This window comes from Triticum aestivum, chromosome 7A (assembly GCF_018294505.1).
Source record: "Triticum aestivum cultivar Chinese Spring chromosome 7A, IWGSC CS RefSeq v2.1, whole genome shotgun sequence".
Lineage (NCBI taxonomy): Eukaryota > Viridiplantae > Streptophyta > Magnoliopsida > Poales > Poaceae > Triticum > Triticum aestivum.
In genome coordinates this window covers 243,657,685-243,671,258 of record NC_057812.1, presented here as the reverse complement: position 1 = coordinate 243,671,258, position 13,574 = coordinate 243,657,685, and positions in this window count along the sequence as shown.

The window sequence follows — 13,574 nt, the reverse complement described above, 5'->3', positions numbered from 1 at the left end:
CGCGTTTTACGATACGGAGCCGCCGCCAAGCCCTAAAACCTCTCGGGAGGGCTGATCTGGAGTCCGTTCGGGGCTCCGGAGAGGGGAATCGTCGCCATCGTCATCATCAACCATCCTCCATCACCAATTTCATGATGCTCACTGCCGTGCGTGAGTAATTCCATCGTAGGCTTGCTGGACGGTGATGGGTTGGATGGGATCTATCATGTAATCGAGTTAGTTTTGTTAGGGTTTGATCCCTAGTGTCCACTATGTTCTGAGATTGATGTTGCTATGACTTTGCTATGCTTAATGCTTGTCACTAGGGCCCGAGTGCCATGATTTCAGATCTGAACCTATTATGTTTTCATCAATATATGAGTGTTCTTGATCCTATCTTGCAAGTCTATAGTCACCTATTATGTGTTATGATCCGTTAACCCCGAAGTGACAATAATCGGGATACTTACCGGTGATGACCGTAGTTTGAGGAGTTCATGTATTCACTATGTGTTAATGCTTTGTTCCGGTTCTCTATTAAAAGGAGGCCTTAATATCCCTTAGTTTCCGTAAGGACCCCGCTGCCACGGGAGGGTAGGACAAAAGATGTCATGCAAGTTCTTTTCCATAAGCACGTATGACTATGTTCGGAATACATGCCTACATTATATCAATGAACTGGAGCTAGTTCTGTGTCACCCTAGGTTATGACTGTTACATGATGAACCGCATCCGGCATAATTCTCCATCACCGATCCATTGCCTACGAGCTTTCCACATATTGTTCTTTGCTTATTTACTTTTCTGTTGCTATTGCTATCATCACTACAAAATACCAAAAACATTACTTTTACTATTGTTACCTTTTGCTACCGTTACCACTACTATCATATTACTTTGCTACTAAACACTTTGCTGCAGATATTAAGTTTCCAGGTGTGGTTGAATTGACAACTCAGCTGCTAATACTTGAGAACATTCTTTGGCTCCCCTTGTGTTGAATCAATAAATTTGGGTTGAATACTCTACCCTCGAAAACTGTTGCGACCCCCTATACTTGTGGGTTATCACCTAACGCAATGAGGGTTTATGGGCCCCTCTCGACAGTTCACTTTGAATAAAACTCTTCCAGCAAGGCCCAACATTGGTTTTACCATGTGCCCAACATAATAACTAAACCTGATATTAAATTTGACACATAGGGAGTTAGCGCTACTCGAGGAGTAATTCCACATAATACTGAGGGGTAGTGCTGATGGTTTTGGTCCCAAACTACATTACTGTGCGGGACCGCCCCAGGGCAACCTGGGTTATTTTTCTTTGGCACCTATGCATAGCTCATCCCTCGTGGCCTGAGACGAGATACGCACATCTACTATTAGGGTGTCGGCACGTCGGGAGGTCTTGCTAGACTTGTTTTACCATTGTCGAAATGCCTTGTGCACCAGGATTCTGAGTCTGATTGGAGGGTCCCGCGATGGATGATTGTCTCCGTGGATCGTGAGCTTGTCATGGGCTAAGTTGGGACACCCCTGCAGGGTTTAAACTTTCGAGAGCTGTGCCCGCGGTTATGTGGCAGATGGGAATTTGTTAATATCCGGTTGTAGTGGACTTGAACTAAACCCAAATAAAACACACCAACCGCGTGCGTAACCGTGACTGTCTCTTTTCGGGTGCGTTCGAGAAGAGAACACGATTGGGTTATTTTTGAACATAAGTAGTTCAGGATCACTTCTTGATCATTACTAGTTTGCGACTGTTTGCGTAGTTTCTCATCTTACTCTGGTACTCGTAAGTTAGCCACCATACAATGCTTAGTCGCTTGCGGCAACCTCACCACTTATGCTTTGCATACCCATTAAGATTTGTTGGTCTTGATACCCATGATAATGGGATTGCTAAGTCCTCGTGGCTCACAGATTACTACAACAACAGTTGCAGGTATAGTTTACGTGATGATCTGATGTGAGAGCGATGCTTGATTGTTTGGAGTTCTTTTGCTTCTTCTTTGATCAAGGGAATAGGTTCCAGGTCGGGGAGCCTGGGATTGGTAGGGTGGATGTCGTTCTTCTTTTTTGTTTGATTTCGTCCGTAGTCGGATCCTGCTCTTCTATATGATGATTGCTATGTATTGATGAATTGTTGTATTCATGTTGTAGCTTGCGGCGAGTGTAAGCCTTAATCTTGTATTCTCATCTATTCAGTACATGGTATGTTGTAATGATATCCACCTTGCTCGGCGCTCGAAATGCAGTTGTGCCCCAATCATGAGTTCATCATGTGATTTGGATAGAATCGCATCTTGGGCGCTACAAGTTGGTATTAGAGTCTTACCGACCTTATGAGCCCCCTTGATTGATCGAACCGCTGCCGTTGTTGAGTCTAGAAGAACACTGTTTTGAGTCTTAGTTATATCGGAGAGTAGGAATTCTTTTTACTCCTTATCCCCTTCGTCGCTCTGGTGAGGACTCCTGGCGTAGATGTTTTGACTTCACTCTCCTCTTTTTCACTCAATTTTTTTAGGATCACGCGGGTATTGTTGGATCATTGCGATAGGAATTCTGTCTTGGTGCCTCATGACATTTAGGGGTTGTGGCAGTGTCCCGGGGAGTTGAGCTCCAAGGTGTTTTTGTCACAGTTCTTATCATTTCAGTTCCGGAATACCAGAGGCCGCCGACATTGAAAACGCTTCTACACTCTTTGTGGCGAGAGTAGTTTGACGACACCCAGTACCGAGGAGAGCGATCAGATGTATTGCCACGTCTAGTATATCAGATGTTTTCGAAGGTCTAAGGTACACAATTTTCGAAGGTTTCTTGGTTATGTGTTGAAGGATGGATACAGTTGGAGTGTAGGATTTGTTAGTTGTGAGAGATATTTGTGCCTCCCTGTATCCCAACACCAGATTGCATAACCAGAAAGTTTCAGGAGTTTATAGGTGGGAATTCAATTATCACATAGGATATTTTTCCAACACACACATGATACGATATGGGATCTATCATATGTTTGTTCCGGTTTATTTCCCAAGCCAATCCTTTATTTTGTTTTGAGTTGTGGTATTCGAGTTGCTTCAATGTCAAGTGTTGAATCCATACTTTTCCTAAGCGGTGCTCACATATTTCTATGTGAATACTAATCCTTTCGATCATTGAGATTGTCATGTCAATTCCTTTCCAACCGGTGTGCTTCTCTTCAAGTGGCTCCGATCATTTCAACATTCACGAGATCAATTCTAAGTTTTCTCAACGGTGTCTGTTTCATCCGTCTCCAAGTTGCCTTTGTTTTCCCGCCTCCCATCCTTTTTCTTCAAGGACTCAGGTTTCTTAATCAAGTATCCATCTTATGGATATGAAGTCTCTTCATTCTTTTCTTTCAATGTTCTTATCCGGTGATTCTCAGGAAGACCACCAGGAGTTTCAAGTTCATCATTCTTCGTTCTTTTTTCTTCTCCGGTGGATTTAGTTCAAGCTTTCGGAGTTGATCATATTCCTTTCCTTGTTTCAAATGCTTTCTCATGCTGATACACCTCGTAATCTTTCACTACTTGTTATTCATTTGTTCCGGAGTGCTTAAGATTATCTCAGAAGATTCAAGTTTCTATTCTTAATCCTTTCAAGCTATTTCGAGGTCTTACCTTATTCAAGCCATTTAATTTAACCGGTGCAATCACTCATTTTAAAATCACTTCAACGGTGTTTCTTTTCAGTGGGCCCTAACTCATAGGTCTTTTCCCAGGATCTTACCTCACTCTTCTAATTTTCCCGGAGTTATTATCGAATTCTTTCAAGTATGACGTAAGGATGAATTTCATCAGTTAGATGCCTTTCCAAGATCGATTTCAAATTAATTTTCATTTTTGGCTCAACCTCTTTGCTTTTCATTCTCCCGGAGTATCTCAAACATTTTGGTGGTGTTCCTCGTCGTCATTCTCAACATTTAAAGGCCGAAGAAGAGTTCCTTTAAATCTTGGCCCGTTCTCTCAGAGATTCATAGCTCTAGATTCATGCCATCCTCATAATTGTTTTCCATTGTGAGAATTCTTTGCATACCCATCCAAAGCATTTGATGAGTTCTTTTCATTTTAATTCTCTGGAGGCCATCATTTCAGAAGATTTCTTCTTTCTAAGTTTTCAATTTCGTTCTTCAATTATTATAAATTGATGTCTCTTCATTCATTCTCCAATTCGGCCGGTGCATTGTTCAAATATCCTCTAATCAGTTCATGATCTCTTCGTTCTCTTGTATCTAAATTCCCTCAAGTATCTTCTTTGGTTTTCTAATTCTTACCGGTGATTCGTTTTCTTTTCTTCGTTTGTTTCAAATTCTTATGGTGGTTTGTTCAAGATTCCTCTTCCTATGTTCTCATATTAATTTATTCATTGTTTCAATCCTACCGGTGGTTCATTGAAGACATTCCCAAGTTTGGCTATATCTCTTTCAATCTTTTTAAGAAGAATAAGTAGTATGCCAAATCTGTTGCTTGTCATCAATTTTGGTGAAGGATGCGCATAACATAATTCTTATTCTTGCTTCATCCAAGTGATTGGTTCATTGTTCCAGAGTTTGTTCATGATGAGTAAATTCTCGGTTCAAGTGCTTCATACTTTTTCTGGAGTTCCAAGCTCTCTCAATTATCTCATCCCGAAGCGCCATCAAAATCATTGCAAGGCTTCGTCTTGTTCTTTTCAAATTTCCTTTCGTTGGATCATTCTTTTATTACCGGAGTTCTCCCAAAGGATCATCACAGTGGTTCATTAAGGATTTAATTCCTTCTTCAAGTGTTCGCCAACATCCTTGTTGGAGAAGATCAAGCATTCATCATCTTGCATCCGAAGTGCAATTCTTTCTACCTTATCTTTTGAGGTGGTGTTATGTCATTCTTGATAATTTCCCTTCGTGTATCATGATTCACAAGCTTTCAAGAGTGACATATTTAAATCCATCATTTTATCTTCGTTCAAGAGATCTTTACAACCAATCAATCTTTTTGTTGGAGTTATATTGGGTTATATGTCACCTATAGACTTCCCTAAGTAATGTAGCTATTTGCGGTGTTTATCAATGACCCAAGTTATCTCTTTATCATCTTGGTGGACCAAGCTTTCATCTGTTCGTTAATCTCAAGAAAGAAATTGTTCCCGTTAGTGACAGAATTTCACCTCAAGTTTTGAGATGCTTTCCATAAGCCCACTACAAGCTTGTTCTTTTCATTGTTGATTTTCCAACAACTCCGTTCAATCCTTCTTTACAAGGATGCTTTTCAAATTCAATTGTGTTAGAAGATATCATTTTATTCTCAATTCTTTTCTTTCCAACGGTCCAACTTCTATTCCTTCGTTCCGGAAGCATTGTGATGTTTCTCTCTTCGACCCATCATCTCATTTTGTAAATATCATGTTCTTTTCCTTGATTATCCGTTTAGCAGGAATGTTGTGTCCTCTGCTCAAGTTCTTTTCATCTTATCAAGTCTTGTATCTCTTTTCAACCGGAGTGTTGTTCGAATTTGTTCTTCCTTGTTTATCTCGTTTCAACCAGAGTGGTTTCAATTCCTTCTTGTCCATTGTGCTCGTCATTCATAGCTTTGCAACCTCCAAGGTTCACATGGTGTTCCTTGTTTCTCTTTCTATCGGAGTGCTCTCAACTTCGTTCAACTCTGTTGTGTTCTTTCTTTCAAGTTTTCAACCTCTCAACGTTCATCGATTTCACTCGTTTGTCAAAGAAGCAACTTTGTTTTACCTCTTCCTCTTCCATTTTTCCCTGGTGCCATCCTTAGATCTCGGGTCGAGATCTCTTGTAAGTGGAGGATAGTTGTGACGCCCCAAGACTGGCGCTCCAGATGCCTTCCATGGATTCCGACATTCATCGTGTGATTTGCTTTGTTCGTTGCATTCATCTTTTCATCATGTGCATTGCATCATGTCATCTTGCACCCCCTTTTTAAAACTTAACTAAATAAATCATGTGGATATTCGATCCATTTAAATCGAGGGAATTCACATGGTGATTTCTCTTTATAACATATCCTCTCGATATTTAGGGAGCTACATAAATATTCCATTGTTTTGGAATTAACCATATCATACTTGCAAAATATTCCATGCCTTTGTTATCTCAATTCTTGGTCTCCAACTTTGCCCATAAATTCTTTAATCACTTTCCGGAGCTCCACCAAAAATCTCAACATTTTGGCCACTCCTAAACCTAGTCCCAATTCAAACCCATTCAAATGATATTAAAATGAGTTTGAATTTAAATCTTGCATTCGTGCCAACTTCTATTTTATCGAACCAAGCGCTTTTCCGTGAGTCCGGGAAAAGTATCCGTGTGCCCAACTTCTTCCCCTAACACCTCCTTCCTTCTCCTTTTCTTCTTTGTTATTTTTTGTTTTTAGAAAATAAGAATAAGAGGGAGAGAGAAGAAAGCCCAGCTGGGCCTTCCAACTCCCGTGCCGGCCCATCTGCTTCATGGCCCACCTCTCCTAGGCCTAGTCAGCCTCTCCTTAACCTAACCCTCCCCCGATCCCATCCTCTCGATCCCCATCTCTCCCTCTCATTCCTACCCACCACCACATGTGCACACACACATAAGAGCGGTGCCCTTGCCCCATCCCCAACCACCGCAGTACCCGCTCGCATTGCCGCCTCGATCCGCTACATCGCCCGACCTCCCTTTCCTCTGCTCCGTTTGCACCTCCAGCCACCTCCCATGGCGCCCTCACCCGCGTCGCGAGACCTCCCCATCGCCAGCACCCCTGCCCTGCCGCGCCTGAGTCTCCTCATGCGCCTCCCTGCTCCGTCCGACCGCCGCGCCGCCATGCTCCAGTGCCGCCTCGAGCTCATCATCCTCGACCTCCAAGCCGTCCCGGAGTCCCTCGCCTGCGCTGCACGGTCCAACCTACTGCTTCCCTTCCGCTGCCATGGACAGCCACCTCGCCTGCCTCCTCCCATCGGCCCTCTCTGCCTGTTGCCGATCTGCCATCTCTGGCCGCCTGTTGTGCTCCACCTTCCTGCCTGAGCTCCATCCTTTGCTGCCTATTCTCGTTGACGTGAAGACTGCAACTGCAACGCCCGTGGGTGCCAAGTTCCTCTTCCGGACCCGTCAAGTGTATGATGACTCGGGTGCAACTACATGCATTTGTCAAGTACCCTGGAACCACCGACGCCTTCAAACCGCCAAGTCCAATGACCACTCCAAGGATTCACCGAGACCATCAAGATCGAGGCTGCCCCGAACCATGTTGTCTCGCTGGATCATAAAAACCGTTCGGGATTCGCCAAGTACCACTACGCCCGAAGACCTCGGGTCCGTCAAGTTCCTCTACAACCCGTGTACGACTACTGTCGCAAGAATGAGACCGGCAAGTCCGAAGACCCAAGTTCCATGACGGCCCTCGAAGAATTCGGATTCGACAAGTCCAACAAATGTTTAGTACCACTACATTTGCCATGTACATCTACACCAAGACCGGACCGACAAGTACCCCGAGAACATGTGTACCTCTACCATCGCCATGGATCCGATAATACCAAGTGTACAACTACCGTCGACCCCAAGTTATTTGGATTCATCAAGTTTCCCTCTGAGACGTGTACCACTAATTCCCACGACGACCCGTGAACAACTACATCCCATCGAACCCGAACCGTCCTGAATGCACGCTTCGAAGGTATAACCGCCGAGACGACCGCCGTGAACGAATGCATGTGTGTATGAGATGGTTGCATGTATCCAATGTTTGTCGTGCATGAATTGTTACTTGCACGTCCCACCTCGTTTTCCATGTCGTCGACCCATGGGAACCCGGTAACCAGGATCACCCCACCATCTCTAGCATGTTCCGCACACTTACTCTTTTACACCGGTATCTCAATGAGTTGTCGGATCACCGGAATGCTGTTGTGGCACCATTTCTGTTGTCGTTGCCGTGGCACCCCTTTCGTTCCGCCACGGTGACAAAATGCTCCATATCTTATAACATGCCAACATCTTCATAAAAAATTGCATATAACTTGCATATGTCATCCGCATCATGATAATAACATTTAAAATGTTTAAAATTGTTGTGTGCATTAAATTGCTATATGCACATGAGGATTTACCGGAATTGTTGTTTGATGTTTCCGGCCTCATTTAAACTTGCCTAAATAGTTAGCTTAATTATGCTTCACCTCTTGCCATGTTTAACAACATTTAATATTGTTGGGTACATAAACGGGAGAGAACTAAATAAATGAATGTGGTATTTCATCAATATGAAACTCGATGCATATTGAGGTCCACTTAATTTGTAGTATTGTTTGTTGCACTTTGCCATACCACGTCTCTTTAAAATGGACATCCATCATACATGATTGTGCATCATGCCACGTTTATGTGATGGTTGTTTACCATGTTGTTTGCTTCTTTTCGGTTGTGCTTCTTCTTGATAGTTCCGGTCACGTTGCGATTGTGAGGATCCGTTCGACTATGTTGGTTCGTCTACTTCATGGATTCGGTCTTCTTCCTAGTAGGATTTCAGGCAAGATGACCGTTATCCTGGATCACACTACTATCTTTGCTATGCTGGTTGTCTCGATGCTATTGCTATGTCGCGCTACCTACCACTTGTTTATCAAGCCTCCCGAATTGGCACGATAGCCTCTAACCTTTTCCACCATCCTAGCAAACCATTGTTTGGCTATGTTACCGCTTTGCTCAGCCCCTCTTATAGCGTTGCTAGTGGCAGGTGCAGTTGCAGTTTGTTCCATGTTGGGACATGGATATCTTGGGATATCACAATATCTCTTATTTAATTAATGCACATATATACTTGGTAAAGGGTGGAAGTCTTAGCCTTTTGCTTGGTGTTTTGTTCCACTCTTGCCGCCCTAGTTTCCATCATACCGGTGTTATGTTCCTTGATTTTGCGTCCCTAACACGATGAGGGTTTATGGGCCCCTCTTGACAGTTCGCTTTGTATAAAACTCTTCCAGCAAGGCCCGACATTGGTTTTACCATTTGCCCAATGTAATAACTAAACATTATATTAAATTTGATGCATAGGGAGTTAGCGCTACCCGAGGACTAATTCCACATAATACAGGGGCAGTGCTGATGGTGTTGGTCCCAAACTAGAGCACTGTGGCGGGGCCGCCCCGGGGCAACCTGGGCTATTTTTATTTGGCACCTGTACGCGTAGCTCACCCACCATGGCTTGAGACGAGATATGCGCAGCTACTATTAGGGTGTCGGCACGTCGGGAGGTCTTGCTATACTTGTTTTACCATTGTCGAAATGTCTTGTGCACCGGGATTCCGAGTCTGATCGGAGGGTCCCGCGATGGAGGATTGTCTCCGCAGATCGTGAGCTTGTCATGGGCTAAGTTGGGACACCCCTGCAGGGTTTAAACTTTCGAGAGCCGTGCTCGTGGTTATGTGGCAGATGGGAATTTGTTAATATCCAGTTGTAGTGGACTTGAACTAAACCCAAATAAAACACACCAACCGCATGCGTAACCATGACTGTCTCTTTTCGGGTGCGTTCGAGAAGAGAACACGGTTTGGTTATGTTTGAACATAAGTAGTTCAGGATCACTTCTTGATCATTACTAGTTTGCGACCGTTTGCGTAGTTTCTCATCTTACTTTAGTACTTGTAAGTTAGCCACCATACAATGCTTAGTCGCTTGCGGCAACCTCACCACTTATCCTTTCCATACCCATTAAAATTTGCTAGTCTTGATACCCATGATAATGGGATTGCTAAGTCCTCGTGGCTTACAGATTACTACAACAATAGTTGCAGGTACAGGTTATGCGATGATCTGACATGAGAGCGATGCTTGATTGTTTGGAGTTCTTCTCCTTCTTCTTCAATCAAGGGAATAGGTTCCAGGTTGTGGAGCCTGGGATGGGCAGGGTGGATGTCGTTCTTCTTTTTCGTTTGATTTCATCCGTAGTCGGATCCTGCTCTTTTGTATGATGATTGCTATGTATTGATGAATTGTTGTATTCATGGTGTAGCTTGTGGCGAGTGTAAGCCTTTATCTTGTATTCTCATCTATTCAGTACATGGTATGTTGTAATGATATCCACCTTGCTAGGCGCTCGAAATGCGGTTGTGCCCCAATCATGAGTTCATCACATGATTGGGATAGAATCGCATGTTGGGCGCTACAGATGATGCGTGAGTAGTTCTTTGTAGACCTACGGGTCCATAGTTATCAGCTAGATGGCTTCCTCTCTCTCTCTTTTGATTCTCAATATAATGGTCTCTTGAAGATCTATTTGATGTAACTCTTTTTGCGGTGTGTTTGTTGGGATCCGATGAACTTTGAGTTTATGATCAGATCTATGTTTTCATCCATGAAAGTTATTTGAGTTCTTTGATCTCTTATATGCATGATTAATTATAGCCTCGTATTTCTTCTTCGAATCTTTGGTTTAGTTAGGCCAACTAGATCGATTTTCTTGCCATGGGAAGAGGTGCTTTGTGATGGGTTCGATCTTACGGTGCTTGATCCCACTGACAGAAGGGAAAATGACATGTATGTATCATTGCTATTAAGGATAACAAAATGGGGTCTATTTCTACATAAATAGATCTTGTCTACATCATGCCATCATTTTTATTGCATTACTACGTTTCTCCAAGAACTTAATACACTAGATGCATGCTGGATAGCGGTCGATGTGTGAAGTAATAGTAGTAGATGCAGGCAGTGAAGGAAATATGCCCTAGAGGCAATAATAAAGTTGTTATTTATATTTCCTTATATCATGATAAATGTTTATTATTCATGCTAGAATTGCATTAACCGGAAACTTGATACATGTCTGGATACGTAGACAAAACACAGTGTCCCTAGTAAGCCTCTACTAGACTAGCTCGTTAATCAAAGATGGTTAAGTTTCTTAACCATAGACATGTGTTGTCATTTGATGAACGGGGTCACATCATTAGGAGAATGATGTGATGGACAATACCCATCCATTAGCTTAGCATGTTGATCGTTCAGTTTTATTGCTATTGTTTTCTTCATGTCATATAAATATTCCTTTGACTATGAGATTATGCAACTCCCGGATACCGGAGGAATACCTTTTGTGCTATCAAACGTCACAACGTAACTGGGTGATTATAAAGATACTCTACAGGTATTTCCGAAGGTGTTTGTTGGGTTGGCATAGACCGAGATTAGGATTTGTCACTCCGAGTATCGGAGAGGTATCTCTGGGCCCCCCTCGGTGATGCACATTATAATAAGCCTTGCAAGCAATGTGACTAATGAGTTACTTGTGGGACGATGCATTACGGATCGAGAGAGACTTGCCAGTAACGAGATTGAACTAGGTATGAAGATACCGACAATCGAATCTCGGGCAAGTAACATGCTGATGACAAAGGGAATAACGTATGTTGTCATTACGGTACGATCGATAAAGATCTTCATACAATATGTGTGGAAACTAATATGAGTATCTAGGTTCCGTTGTTGGTTATTGACCGGAGAGGTGTCTCGGTCATGTCTACATAGTTCTTGAACCCGTAGGGTCCGCACGCTTAACATTCGATGACGATTTTGTAGTATATGAGTTATGTGATTTGGTGATCGAATGTTGTTCAAAGTCCCAAATGAGATCACAGATATGACGAGGAGTCTCGAGATGGTCGAGAGGTAAAGATTCATATATAGGATGATAGTATTCAGACACTGGAAGTGTTCTGGGGGTACCGGGTATGTATCGGGTCACCGGAAGGGGTTCCGGGCAACCCCCGACAAACTATATTGGCCTAATGGGCCAAGAGAGGGACAGACCAGCCCCTAAGGGGCTGGTGTGCCCCCTATAGACCGAATAGGAGGAGAAGGAAAGGAAGGGAAGGGATAAGGAAAGGGGAGGATTCGGCCTCCCCTTTCCTTTCCCTCCCCCTCTCTTTCCTTCCCCCTCCGACACTTATGGAAGGGGGGAGGCCAACCTGTGGGAGGCGCCCAAGTAGGATTACTCCTACTTGGGGCGCCCCTTTGTACCCCTCTCCCTCTCCCACCTATATATATGTGGGGAGGGCACCACTAGAACACACAACATTGATTCCTAGCCGTGTGCGACGCCCCCTCCACAGTTTACGCCTCCGGTCATATTCACGTTGTGCTTAGGCGAAGCCCTACGCGGATCACTTCACCATCACCATCACCACATCGTCGTGCTAATGGAACTCTCCCTCGACACTTTGTTGGATCAAGAGTTTGAGGGACGTCATCGAGCTGAATGTGTGCAGAACTCAAAGGTGTTGTACATTCGGTGCTTGATCGACTGGAACGAGAAGAAGTTCGACTACATCAACCACATTATCAAATGCTTCTGCTTTTGGTCTACGAGGGTACGTGGACACACTCTCCCTCTCTCGTTGCTACGCATCTCTTAGATAGATCTTGCGTTAGCATATGATTTTTTTTGAAATTTCATGCTACGCTCCCCAGCAGTGGTATCTGAGCTAGGTTTATGCGTAGATGATATGCACGAGTAGAACACAAAGTGTTGTGGGCGGTGATCATCATACTACTTACGACCAATGTATTATTTTGATTCGGCGTTATTGTTGGATGAAGCGGCCTGCACCAACCTTACATGACCACGTTCATGAGACCGATTCCACTGACAGACATGCAACTAGTTTTGCATAAAGGTGGCTGGCGGGTGTCGGTTTCTCCAACTTTAGTTGAATCAAATTTGACGGCGGACGATCCTTGTTGAAGGTTAAAACAGCAAACTTGATAAATCACCATTGTGGTTTTGATGCGTAGGTAAAAACAGTTCTTACTAGAAGCCCACAGCAGCCATGTAAAACTTGCAACAACAAAGTAGAGGACATCTAACTTGTTTTTGCAGGGCATGTTGTGATGTGATATGGTCAAGACATGATGTGACATATGTTATTGAAGGAAATATGCCCTAGAGGCAATAATAAAGTTATTATTTATTTCCTTATTTCTTGATAAATGTTTATTATTCATGCTAGAATTGTATTAACCGGAAACATAAGACATGTGTGAATACATAGACAAACAGAGTGTCACTAGTATGCCTCTACTTGACTAGCTCGTTGAATCAAAGATGGTTAACTTTCCTAGCCATAGACATGAGTTGTCATTTGATTAACGGGGTCACATCATTAGAGAATGATGTGATTGACTTGACACATTCCGTTAGCATAGCACTTGATCGTTTAGTATGTTGATATTGCTTTCTTCATGACTTATACATGTTCCTATGACTATGAGATTATGCAACTCCCATTTACTGGAGGAACACTTTGTGTGCTACCAAACGTCACAACGTAACTGGGTGATTATAAAGGTGCTCTATAGGTGTCTCCGAAGGTACATGTTGGGTTGGCGTATTTCGAGATTAGGATTTGTCACTCCGATTGTCGGAGGGGTATCTCTGGGCCCTCTCGGTAATGCACGTCACTTAAGCCTTGCAAGCATTGCAACTAATGAGTTAGTTGTGGGATGATGTATTATGGAACGAGTAAACAGACTTGCCGGTAATGAGATTGAACTAGGTATTGAGATATCGGCGATCGAATCTCGGGCAAGTACCATACCGATGACAA